The following is a 12,179-nucleotide window of genomic DNA, read 5'->3' on the forward strand; positions in this document are numbered from 1 at the left end:
CATACCCAGGCAAGCAAGCACAGCGAGATGCACAACTGAAATAGCGGATAAAATAAAGCCGATCGTTTGCGACTAGGCTTGTACGTTTTGATGTAATCATTTTTGACAGAGCCAGGTCGTTACCATTTGCTCCACTCCAAATACATGTATCATTGTTGGCTACCAGAAAGGTTACGTTTGGATGACTGTCATTTCTCTGTCAAGACCAGAATGCACCGACTGTGTGGGGTTGCCATATATGGAGGTGCCATGTGATCACGTGACATTGTCTAAACAGATATTGTCATTGCTATAGTTTAGGGATACGGAACGATTCAGACAAGATTCGTCTCTTTGTTTCTTTTGCTAAACAGGTGCAGGTTTTTGTGCAAACGCCGGAAAAAGCGTACGAGTGGCAATTGTGTACATCTTCTTTCATGAAGGTAGAGTCGACGAAGTGACTAATAATCAAATACACATGAGACGTTCCGTAGTATAATACCGCCAGAGTAGTACTATGAGTTAAGTCCAGCGTAAATATTTCTACACACGTAAAACATTACCACCATAACGCGAAACGACCAAGAACTGAGTTTCCAAAGGCCACGGTCCATTGGCGTGCCACCATACAATCATTTGGGACAGAGCTTGTCAGCCTGAAGTTATCCAGAAAAAAGAAATCATCAAATTTTCATCTAGATTAAAGCCACTTGGTTGAATTTTCTGACAAAGTTGTAAAGTGGCCTTGAATGCGGTCCTTTGGAGAGCACTACCTGGTGCGCCTCCTGTCTCGTGGGAATCATTTCTCTCGTGTATAACTACTCGGCCAGATGTCAGGTGTCTCCATTAATTTATTATCAGGGTCCCCCGCTCAATAGGGCTGGTCCAGTGTTTAACCCTGGGGAAGGGGGGAGAGGGGAAGGCTTCAGGCATATTTGGAGAGAATTTTAGAACAAACAGGTGTGCGATAATCGGAAGGAAAATGAGTATGTGAATATTTTGAAAAAGACGAAAAAGAGGGAGATGGGATATGGGGGGGGGGGCACGAAGGATAAGATCGGCAAAGCCATTTGCGTTTCGTATAAATAGTTAAATATTGGTGCAACAGAGAACAGTGCAAGTGTGCAAGCGACCCAAAAAGTTTCCTAACTACGTATAGAATAATTTCCCCTTCCGACTAAAAGTCTTGTGGTTTGGGAGCGAAACTTTTGTTTTATTCTAGTTCAGTCACCGGAAACATTTTTTTCAACCCTTCCGAACTTTTGTCGCCGGGCTGACTCCAACTTTACATGTTTTCCGGTTCACTCATTATTTGGGAGCCCGTGTGCTTTATTTTTGTTGTTAAATATGTTATCTTAAGCTTACAAAAATAAATTTGCCTTTAATTTGATGTCATAAAATTCAGATTTTTTGGACGAATGGGGTGAAAGCTTTGTCCGTCCCAAGATGCAATTTTTCATCCCAAAATGGAGAGACGCGGTTCCTGGAGACAGCTATGGTTTTACGTACTTTTATTTCAATTCACAATCACTCGATCGACAGTCGCACTTATCATTTATAGTAGATTTTACAGTGAAGACTGTCTGACCTATACGATTTGCACCTGTGACGGAACGCTTTACGGATGCTACAATCGGCGTTGCATCATTCTATTGTTCTTCTTTGAAATCTCGGCATCCCCCGCATATTAAATTTTGAAAACTTGACAGATATGTATGAAGCAAAAGAGCATGCTATATCGATCAGATGCCTCGCTTTGTACCAGATAAAGAAAGGGTCATTAATCACGTTAAGGTTTGGCCAGCTAAGTTGCCGATTTCCATATTTGGATGTCCTTGCGTTGAAAGAGTGACGTCATCATACATTGGTGTCATTGCTAGTTGACCAAGGATGACGAGTGGGGTTCAAGCGCCTCAAACTGACCAGGAGGTCTAGACCTTTTGGCCTAGTGGTTAAGGCGTGCGGCCTGTGATCTAGCTAACCGGTGTTTCGGTGCTGGTTCGAATCCCGGGGGCCAGGAGACTGTTCTACTCGCTTCTTTGTTTCATTGGCGCCCAACGTGGGGCTCGAACCCGCGACCCTGGGATTAAGAGTCCCGTGCTCTACCGGGTGGCCTGGCGGTCGCAAAGAACAAGACCTCATAAGTTGGTGACTGTGGCACTTTGAGTGTCCGGGCCCTTGGAATAGCAAGGCATCTAATGCAAAAGATTTGGGGTAATTCGTTCACGTTTTTCGGTCGATTTAAGTACATAATCCTGACAAATTAACCGTAGATGCACTATCATAACGTACAGGAATCAATACAAATGCCGTAAGGGCGCGAGAGAAATTAAACTAAACTGTACGCTTAGGATATTTCAAGTAAAGCCCCCCTCTCACTGGACTTGCGGCACGCCGGCGGCGTCGCTGCGGCCGATCGAATCGACAAAGCACTCAACGACTTTTATCGACCAGAAACGGATCTTTTTAAGCTTTGTGTGTTTTGTTGTATTTTTGGTCATACCTGTACGTTTTGAATGGTATTCCCATTATAAAGTCGAGGGTAACACAAGTCCAGTTTAGGACGCAGCGACGCCGCCAGCGTGCCGCGGGCCCAGTGAGAGGGGGGGGGGGCTTAGCCAATCCTCGGGGCCACCAACCCTCCCACGGTAGCATAATGGACTAACCCTAACGCTAACGTAAGAGAAATTTATCGCCACCTATTTGGTTGTAAAACTGCGGGCTAAACGTTATGGTCAAGTCTGACACGCGACTGTTGGGGGTGAAAGCACGTACAGCACTAAACAAGCCGTCAGCCCCTAGGTCTGGCTCAATACCTGCCAATACAACCTTTCACAACAAAGCCCCGTTACAGAATTATTTACGACATAAGGTGGCCAGCGCACGCCGAATGTCTATTTCTTTCACGGGCACAGAGCGTTTTAAAAGTCTCGTTTAGTGCCGAGTCGTTATCGGACAGTCGCGTCCTGCAAAATCAGCTGATTTGTAGGGAGACACAAAACGTTTTAAGGGTGTATATTGTCAAGGGAATACAGCGAAATGAATTAATGTCTTGATCTACAATTTGAAGCTTTCTTAGGAAACTTTTTGTGTTTTCTTTAAAGGCAGTCAAAGTAATATTAGGGCCCAAAAATGGAAATAAACAAATGCTGAAATCTTAATGGTAATGACATATACTAACACTTTTTAGCACTTTTGCGTCATAACTTCATACTTTGAGCATTTTAAAACCGCGCAAAACCGTGCCGTACGATAATCCCCTTATTAGTTTCGTGAGCCTACAAAAACTCCGGCCACGATTTTAAGTGAGTTCTCACATCACAACGACATCGTTTGTTTGCATGATGGACGTCGTTATACATTGTGATAGTGTTGTTTGAACTATTCATGTGTAGAAATAGCTAAATAAATTGACTGTCAAAATCTGATTTTTTTGCCCTAAAATGGACTGCACTACACTACACTACACTTCACTACACTACACTACATTACACTACATTACACTACACTACACTATACTACGCTATGCTACACTACACTAAGCTACACTACACCATACTACACTACGCTGTGCTATACTACACTACGCTGTACTATACTACACTTCACTACACTACACTACTCCACACTACACTATACTGGGCAAAGTTTTGTAGTTGTAAGATACTGTCAAATCTACTTTAACCTTCTCCCTGCTGCCTATCCTCGTAACCAATAGAGAATTGCTGTACTAAAGGTTAACGTTAAAATTGTCCGAAAAAAACTGGAATCCTGCATGCTGATTGGTCAGAAAATATCCTGACGAAAGCAGTGTTACAATCGCTTGCAATGAATCACAAGAAAATCCTGCCCATATGTTGCAGCTAAGACCTGACTCAAGACGTAATTAAAGTCAAACCGTGGGTTAACTTAAGAAAGGTAATTTATGAGTCACTCTACACTCTCATCAGAGCAAGGAAAGACACGAGAATTAGTCAAAATAGCGTTCTTTCATCGCTATCCTGATACGAAAGACGACTAGTATGCAAGGAGGAAGGAACTACACGGTGATACCCTTTCGTTACCGACTAATTTGAGCGTTGTCACCGGTAGAAGCCGTGCATCAGGTGCAATTTTGCAAGCAAAAAAAGCTACGGGAGTCTGTAATTATGTCAACTATTCATTACAACACCCTGTACACTGCCGTTTCTTGAAATCGTGTCATGTCCTGAAATACACGGCTGCGTTATGTGACACCTTCTCGACAATTGTGTCTTTCGTAAGAGATATAGGCACTTGAAAAAGCATCATGCTTCACCTCAATTGAAGATGACTGCTTTACCTTTTTATAGCTAGAGTGTGTTTCATTTTCAACCTCCTTCAAACACATATGTGCTTTTACATACAGCAAACAGAAATACATTTGCAGCCTCCTAAGTGCAAACACGCGTCGACTGTGATCATCAGAATAGCAATGTATAGCGTAAGTCGACGCTAGATAGTAACGCTCCTTCAAACACAATGTGGTGGGCGTTTAACTGCCTCGAACCAGCGTTAAAAGCTCTCGTTTAAAGCCGTGAGCGATTTTTGCAACTCGTGGTCCCTACTGCCAACAGTAACACTAATGCGCAGTATCGTTTTCGTTTTGTAAGTGAAAATATGGATTTAACCAATCGCTTGATTAGCTACGAATCTTGTCCGGACGTCCACAAGAATCACGTAAACCCCCCTCTCACTGGACTCGCGGCACGCTGGCGGCGTCGCTACGTCCTAAACTGGATTTGTGTTACCCTTGACTTCATAATGGTAATATCATTCAAAACGTACAAGTATGACCAAAAAGACAACAAAACACACTAAGCTTAAAAAGATTCGTTTTATTTGTCGATGAAATTCGTCGAGTGCTTTGTCAATTCGATCGGCCGCATCGATGCCGCCAGCGTGTCGCGGGTCCAGTGAGAGGGGGGCTTAACACGTTGGTATTTTGAAAACAGTATTTTCTACGGAGAACTTGTTGGAATTTTGAACAGGCTCGGGCGAACACCTGTTACAGTAACTTCCTTCACACATGGCCATGGTCGTCATAGCAACCGTGGATCACGCCCGAATAAATCGCCTTTGACAGAGGACTTATCCACCTTGATCTTTTGGATCAAAATAGGATCAATTCAAGATAAACACGATCCGTATGCGAAACGAGATCTCCGGTTAGAAAACGGTACAACCACCGTTCGAACCATAGTCCTCTCAACACTTGGACTTGCCAGAAGAATTTATAGAAGCGATATTTCTATCACGGCGCTCAGGCCTCCCCGTAGCGACAGTTCTAACGCTAATTTTGCGCCAAAAGGCTTGGGCAATTGATCATGATATCTGCCCATTGTTGTCTTTGAAATCCATTCATCAAATTTTGATTAGGGCCTTCTTTTGTTGCGAGGGTAGAGTCACGCGAGGAGGCAGCTCTACGCGACACGGGCGATGGATGGTTGGTGAGGATCTCGTGAGCGCTCTGTCACGTCTAAAACGTTTTTCCTGTCGAAGGGGGAGAAATTCGCCCCGGTCGGTGAAAAATGGCTACTTTCAACGAGCAGGAGGGGGGATTTTAAATCAATTTCGGTATGAATATTTCAGAATGCGGTCCATTTTTATGGATAATGCATTGTTATAATAGACCAGTCCCAAGTGTCCCACGGCTTTTAAAAAAGTTTCGCACCTTTGTAAACTTACTCCAAAGTTGTCGCAAAGTTTCAATCAAATTTGACTATATGCTGTCTCCCAAAATGCCATTGCTGTATTCATGAACATTTATATTCACTGTACTTAGAAAAACGTGAGCTATGCGTTGTACAACAAGTTGGAATCGAAAGACAGAGAAAATATTGTATAAAACTGATATATTACTTTATGAGATAAAGTCAATGCCCTTATGCATTATCGTTAATTACCAACAGTTGAAATATCAGGCGTGATATCTACCTATAGATACATTCTCTCTCATTCAGTCTTACACCACTAGTTAGAACTCACTGCCCCCTCCCCACTTAAGTGTTCTTCAACAGGATATATACATGTGATACATAGATTAATTCATCCAGTTCTGGTTAAGCCACATCTGTACAGTATATAACACGAGCCTCTCTGCTGATCGGTGGCGAACGTTAGTATCCCGCCTGGCACGAAGGTGCGTCTCCACCGATGAGTGACCTCACCTGTACGAACACCTTTTGGTAGACTTAAGACGTTAACCACACCGCGCTCGTGTGTAGAAAAAACAACAACAACGCTTCAGTAACTTTTCATCTGCGTGTCCAGTGCTGTTGAAGGTTGCTTGGTTCGTTCTTTGCCCGCGGTGTCCTCTGGCTTCCCGCCCTGTCTCGATCTCCCCGGCGCGTGAGTCCACGAGGTGACCCGGGGGATTAGTGTCACATCCACGCACACAGAGAACGTCGGGAGACCGGCCTAGATCCCTCGCGTGACAGCTCGCAATTTGCGCTGTTAAAATATCATTCAAATATTCTCGCTGACTGGCGCTGGCGCTACCTATATATAATGGGTCGTACCCACCCTGAGCGATTTCCATAATATGTCGGTAGTGAGTGGCGGCGAGGGGGAAACACCGTAGCACACACAGACGCAGGCCCGCGGCACCACGTCAGGCGTCCCCGTCAGTCTCGCGGAGGCTCCCGGCCTCATCCCGGCACACGAGAGAAGCGGTAGGTAAATTGACGAAATAGGTCCAATTACGCATGGCAGGTTGGACGGGCCGGGATTACCGCCGCTGGGTTGTGCAACAGCCGGCCAGCGCGCACATGCCTGCCGCCTAGTGCGCCGCCAGGGGAAGGGTCGATCCACGGTTGCCTAGGCAGCCAAACACACGAAGCGGACACTGACTCCGTAAGTTCCGCACGGTCCTCACGGCGTGTCCGTCTGCCAGGAGTCCGTATTGATCCTCTCCCTGTGACATCTTCCCCGGAACGTCTACATTACAGCCCGCTCTGCGCTCTATCGCTGCCGCGATATAGGCAACCGATATTCAGCTATATCCGGAGGGAGCCGGCACGGCGATTGCCTAGTTCTCTTCGCGTGTGGGGTCCTGTACCGGTGTAACATGCTCCATTGTCGATATCGTTTCCCCGTTGGACATATGTTTGTTTCTATTTTGCAGGTTGGGATGGCCCATCCCCTGTCCCCCACCTTCCACGCACGTCATCGGTCGTCAGATCAGCTGGGCAGGTCCCGACAACAGCACCGGGGTAACCGGTCAACCAACCCATCCAACCGGTGCAGGTGACACTTCGGGCGGCTTCAACCACACGGCAGACGGTAGACAACAGCTCGCCCCCCTCCCCACCTCAGCAGGATTAAAGATGCCACAGCTGACTGATGGTGCCCACCAGAGGTCCTCCTCATCGTCCACCGCACTCTCATTCGCTCGCTCCCAACCCAGAGGTCGGTTTGTCCCCGCTCAAGTCGACCGTGCGACTCCCGGAATGGCGTTCTTAACAGGTATGGTACTCCGATCATCCACTTCCCCAGCTTTATGACACGTATCGAGAGTCGCTGGCTTCTCCGTAGAGCGTGATAGATGTGCTTTTGTGCCTCGCTCCAACAGATTACCGCTTTCCTTCGATCGTACGTCTCGCGGCGGGGCGGCGAATCGATGACACGGCCTGTATTACAAAAGTCAACTCGTTTGTATGAATGAGGGTCACCTCGTCAAAACTGTTCCGCACGTCGGACCAGTCCGGCCGCCCGATATATCACAACACCGAGCTCTCTCTCTTACACTCGTAACTTTCACACTACATGCAGGGTTTAGTAAAAAGCCGTACGCAATTGTAGTGTAGAGAGGTACTTTATCGCTTTACCGGTATTGTATTGCTTTGGAGCTCGTTCCATTAACACTGGCTACTTGGCGGGTAAATGGAGGAGCCCCAGTGCCATTTTCATTCATGACTGCCCCGTTTAATTCCGCGCAAAACGCCTCACACAAAACCCCCCTAGAGCCTTCTCTGCCATATTCATGCTCAGACTTACAACGGAACACTACTGTAAATACCGGGAAACTTATTGTGTTTCGCTTCAAGGTTTTTCTGCTCAGCAAACCACTGCCTCAGGTAATATTTTTTTGTAGGGGGAAACGATAGACACGTTTTTATGTGATCTCGTCTGTCAGGTGGGTGTGTCTGTATCTCAAAATGACATGATTCACCGGTGGAAAATACGCACGGCTTTCTAATCTCCTTCCAGCCCAATGTCAGAGGATAAAGAGGTGGAATATATAGTCGGGATCAAAGGCTTTGTAAACGGGGGGTTGGCTCTCTCCGCGCGACGGTTCAACCCCGAGGAAGATAACCCAGGGCGGCCCTCTCTAGACACAAGCCCCGTCCGACCTGATTGCGAATCACTACATTGAGGGAAGGGCTTGATAGCGCTCATCTTTCGTATAAAATCAAATTAGAGGTACCGATATAGCCATTCACGGGGAAAACAGGGCCCGTTCAATCAGGTAATAGTCCCTCTCCTACCGCGCTGGTATAAATAACCAGGCGGATTCATCCGAACAGAAGCGCTTCTCCTGGCCTACAGTTATTATAGACCGTCACTTACAGCGACGTCATTTTAAGGCACGTTTGAACACTTTCAACGAAGCACGGCCTTCTAGAGTGACGAGAAAAGTTTGAGCGGGTTTTGGTTTTTTTGACAGACTACGCACGTACGGTAGTGCCACGTGTCACGTGACGAAAGGTGGCAGTCTGCCCCCCGGCCCTCCCATCCCCTCTGATTGAGGCGTTATCTCTCCGGAGCCCGCGAAAATCAATAAAAAACTGTCCACCGCAGAAATTTTACGAGTTATTTTCCGCCATGCCCAGTGTGCGAGGGATTAATATTTCATAGTAATGAAGCTAACACAATACAGGCCGACGATCATGGATATTCAGAAGCAGATTTTATTTAATTATTTAGGACCCCTGGGATTGGTCCGCGGGCGTAAAAGTTGGTGTAAAGTGTGGAGAATTGACCCGAGACAATTTATGAAAATGCGGGGTGCATTGTTAGTAAAAAGGCTCGGTTCGTGCGGCGTTCTGTGCCGGCGGTCCCCGCCCCTTCTCCCGCCCGATATTAACTCGTCACGGCGGGTGGGCTTTAAAGCATCGCGTGAGTCTCGGACAGCTGAGTAAAGAGGATAGAATTAAGAAATTAAACTCTTATGTCAGCGGTTCTTGTGCAGAAGGGGACATCATTCGTCTTACTGTAGGTAAAAAAAATCTGACAGTTGCACGCTACCTGTACACGTATAGGACTTTGATACAGCGCGTTTCTCAATAAATGAGGGGCATTGACCCCCCACGAAGCTTCAGAACCTTCTCACCACCCTTCTCTATTGGCACCAGCATATATTAAGTTACGGTTTTGTACCAAATATTTCATAGATATGTATATGCGTTTTTCTAAGGGAACACAACTATATGCAGGTTTTTAAAGCTTCGGTGTAAACAAAATGCCCAGTGCAAGGAAGCAGAGTATAGATGTCGTTGCTTGAACTATCGCTTGGCATGGTGTTCATAAGATGCACTTTACATCCCTGCTTGAGAGCGAGAGCAAGATTCTGTGGTTTAAGTCCACGTCGCACATAGATGACTATGGTCTTCCGACCTTCTCCAGACCATGGTTCGGAGTTAGTCGTGAGCAAGGTCATCTGTGGTCGGGAGTTGGTCGGTGAGCTTGCCTGCTAGTCTTAAAAAGTTGTCTGTGCCAGCCGACTATGGATTTTGAAAAAGGAAAGTCCCGAAAGTCATATTCTGCTTGAATGTGATCAGTGGAGCGAACTGGAGCTAGAATAGGATGGATTCCAGGCTACTCCCAACTTCAATGTCTACCTCGGTTGGGGAGTGGTCGGGAGCAAAGTCGTGGGAAGGTCCTGAATGTATGACCCAGTCTTTATCACAGTACATTGCACAAGTACGAAGTTTGCAGAACTAGAAGTTTTCATATTTTCAGAATATCTTTCTTTAAGCTTTGAGAATCAATGTCTAAAAGAAAAACCTGAGATAGAACTAGATCTCAAAGATACAAAATTCTCATTTCCAACTCAGAATGTTAAATGAAGCAAAAAAAAAACCCAAAGACATCGCAAAATCTACTAGTACAAAGACCCCTTGAAATATTGCACTGTCAAGGTATGGTAAGTGGAACATCTTTATATTGAGGTATACACCTTTATATCGATAGACTTGCATTATTGAACAACGAGGGAAGGCAGGTGCTACAAATCGATCAATTGAACAATAACACTCAGATGCACCAAATGAAGATAAAATTGTTCCGCACTGGAACCGGAAAGCACTCAAGAGCCAAAAAACAATGAAGCCCTTCCCCTTGTTGATACCAGTTTTCCCCGAACACAACAACTTTAAATGTGTGAAAGATGCAAAAATTGGCGCTATTAGAATTCCCAAATGAAACGGGAGACAGCGTAATTTTCGCCATCTGGCGTCATAAAAATCAGCATAATTGGCGGTAAAGATAAGAGTGGATAATTGAGAGATTGGAAAGAGTTCGACAAGAGTTCGTAAACGGTAAGTGCTTTATTGGAGATTAAAGAACGGCATCGACCAATGAAATGCCCCGTTACAACAAGTTAGGTTTATGTCATACCTTTACATTTATTTTTATTCTGAATGTTCTACATAATGTCTTCGGTCACAAAAAAACAACGACGGACAGCAAATCCCTATTTTGAAGCTTGTTTTATTGTATACTTTCATGAACATTGATTCATTTAGTGCAAAGCTCGGAGGCTATTTGACCACAAAGTCTACAACCTTGGCATTTTTTTGTTGTCGGCTTCGATCCATCCATGACATTGTTCCCGTCACGTGACTGAGGTTTCCACCACGTTGCCCGCCACACCCACCCCATAATTTATTCATGCCCCATTCAGAAATAATTTTCCTGCCCTTTTGATAAAACCATTCAGTGCAGTGACTTAAGAGCATGGTTAATGAAATATGCAAGCTATGGTGTTCGGGCTGGGCAATTTATAGAAATACTTTTTAAAACGATTGGGGACAATGGGGCATAGATTATTCAACAGCCGTGGATAAATGGGTATTTTTGTTCCAACTGGATGTATGAAGATTTCAAAAATGCTTTCCAAGAAAATACCAGAGACTTGTGTAGCGGCACAGAAAGTAAAGAAGGAATCCCTAAAATAAACTGCTAGAAAATTTTCCGTTCAACAGGTTTACTCCGCGTATATTGGACCTCTAACTCTCTAATCAACTCGTACAGGTAGTGTACATTATACAATTTGCCCTCCCAAAATCCCCGAAACGCGCGCTATTAATTTGATGTCAATGGCCGTCACACGGAAGTCATAGGGGGTCGTGGCTGAAGGGTACCCCCGAGGAAAAAACCTCTCTCTTCGTCGCGTGTGAAGTTTTCATTAGCCGAGAACGGTTGCACGGGAGCGGCCATCCCAGATGGGACATGGGAACAAAGGCGGCCTGTCAGCCCGCCAGGAAGCTACATTATTCTCCCAATTTTCTTTATTACCAACGTCGTATTGACATTATATTTCCACCCCTTGATGGATGTGAAAGAATGATAACGTTAATCCGATGAGATATAAAGCCATTCCGCTTTCTTTTTCCTTTGCACAGGAGGAGGCTAGATCACTTGCGTCAAGTACCTGCTTGGGGACGTACCGCGAGGAAGACACCGTCAGATGCAGGTGGGTGAGTTACCTATGGGGTCTTGTCGGTATGGTCGTCACCGGCTAACCATCGCACGTTACAGTGATGTACATATGTCTCTATTGCCTGTTGACATTGCGTTCGCAATGGCACATAGTTATAGTCACAATGCTGAGGTATATGTTACTTTGCACTGTACTTGTCCTTTCGTCCGTCTGTCTTTAAGTAAACTTAAGTTTGTGTGCCGCCTGTAAGTTGTGGCGAACCCAGCTGGGCGTCGAGAAAAAATGAAATTCAAACAGCTGTTCTTGTCGGCATTTTTGTCTCTGTCCTCCCGTACAAACGGAATCAGAAGCCTCTTCAAACTGAGAGAAACAGATGTTCTTGTCACCTTTCTTTCTTCACTAGCTTTCTAAATACACACGCAAGTACGTACAATATAATAACATTCAAATATCCGCTGAAATGAAAAAAAGGAGGAGAGAAAGTTTGTCGAGCCATAGCGATGTTCAATAGAATCGG

General features: G+C 45.3%; 1 long non-coding RNA gene across 1 annotated transcript; it reads left to right on the top strand.

Moving 5' to 3' along the window:
- Positions 1–6,307: 6,307 nt before the first annotated feature.
- LOC136435507 (uncharacterized) lies at positions 6,308–11,827 on the top strand. The gene is made up of 3 exons (XR_010755855.1): positions 6,308–6,671; positions 7,124–7,464; positions 11,625–11,827. It is a non-coding gene; the product is annotated as an uncharacterized lncRNA (long non-coding RNA).
- The last annotated feature ends 352 nt before the right edge of the window (positions 11,828–12,179 follow it).

This window comes from Branchiostoma lanceolatum, chromosome 5 (genome assembly GCF_035083965.1).
Source record: "Branchiostoma lanceolatum isolate klBraLanc5 chromosome 5, klBraLanc5.hap2, whole genome shotgun sequence".
Classification (NCBI taxonomy): Eukaryota; Metazoa; Chordata; class Leptocardii; order Amphioxiformes; family Branchiostomatidae; genus Branchiostoma; species Branchiostoma lanceolatum.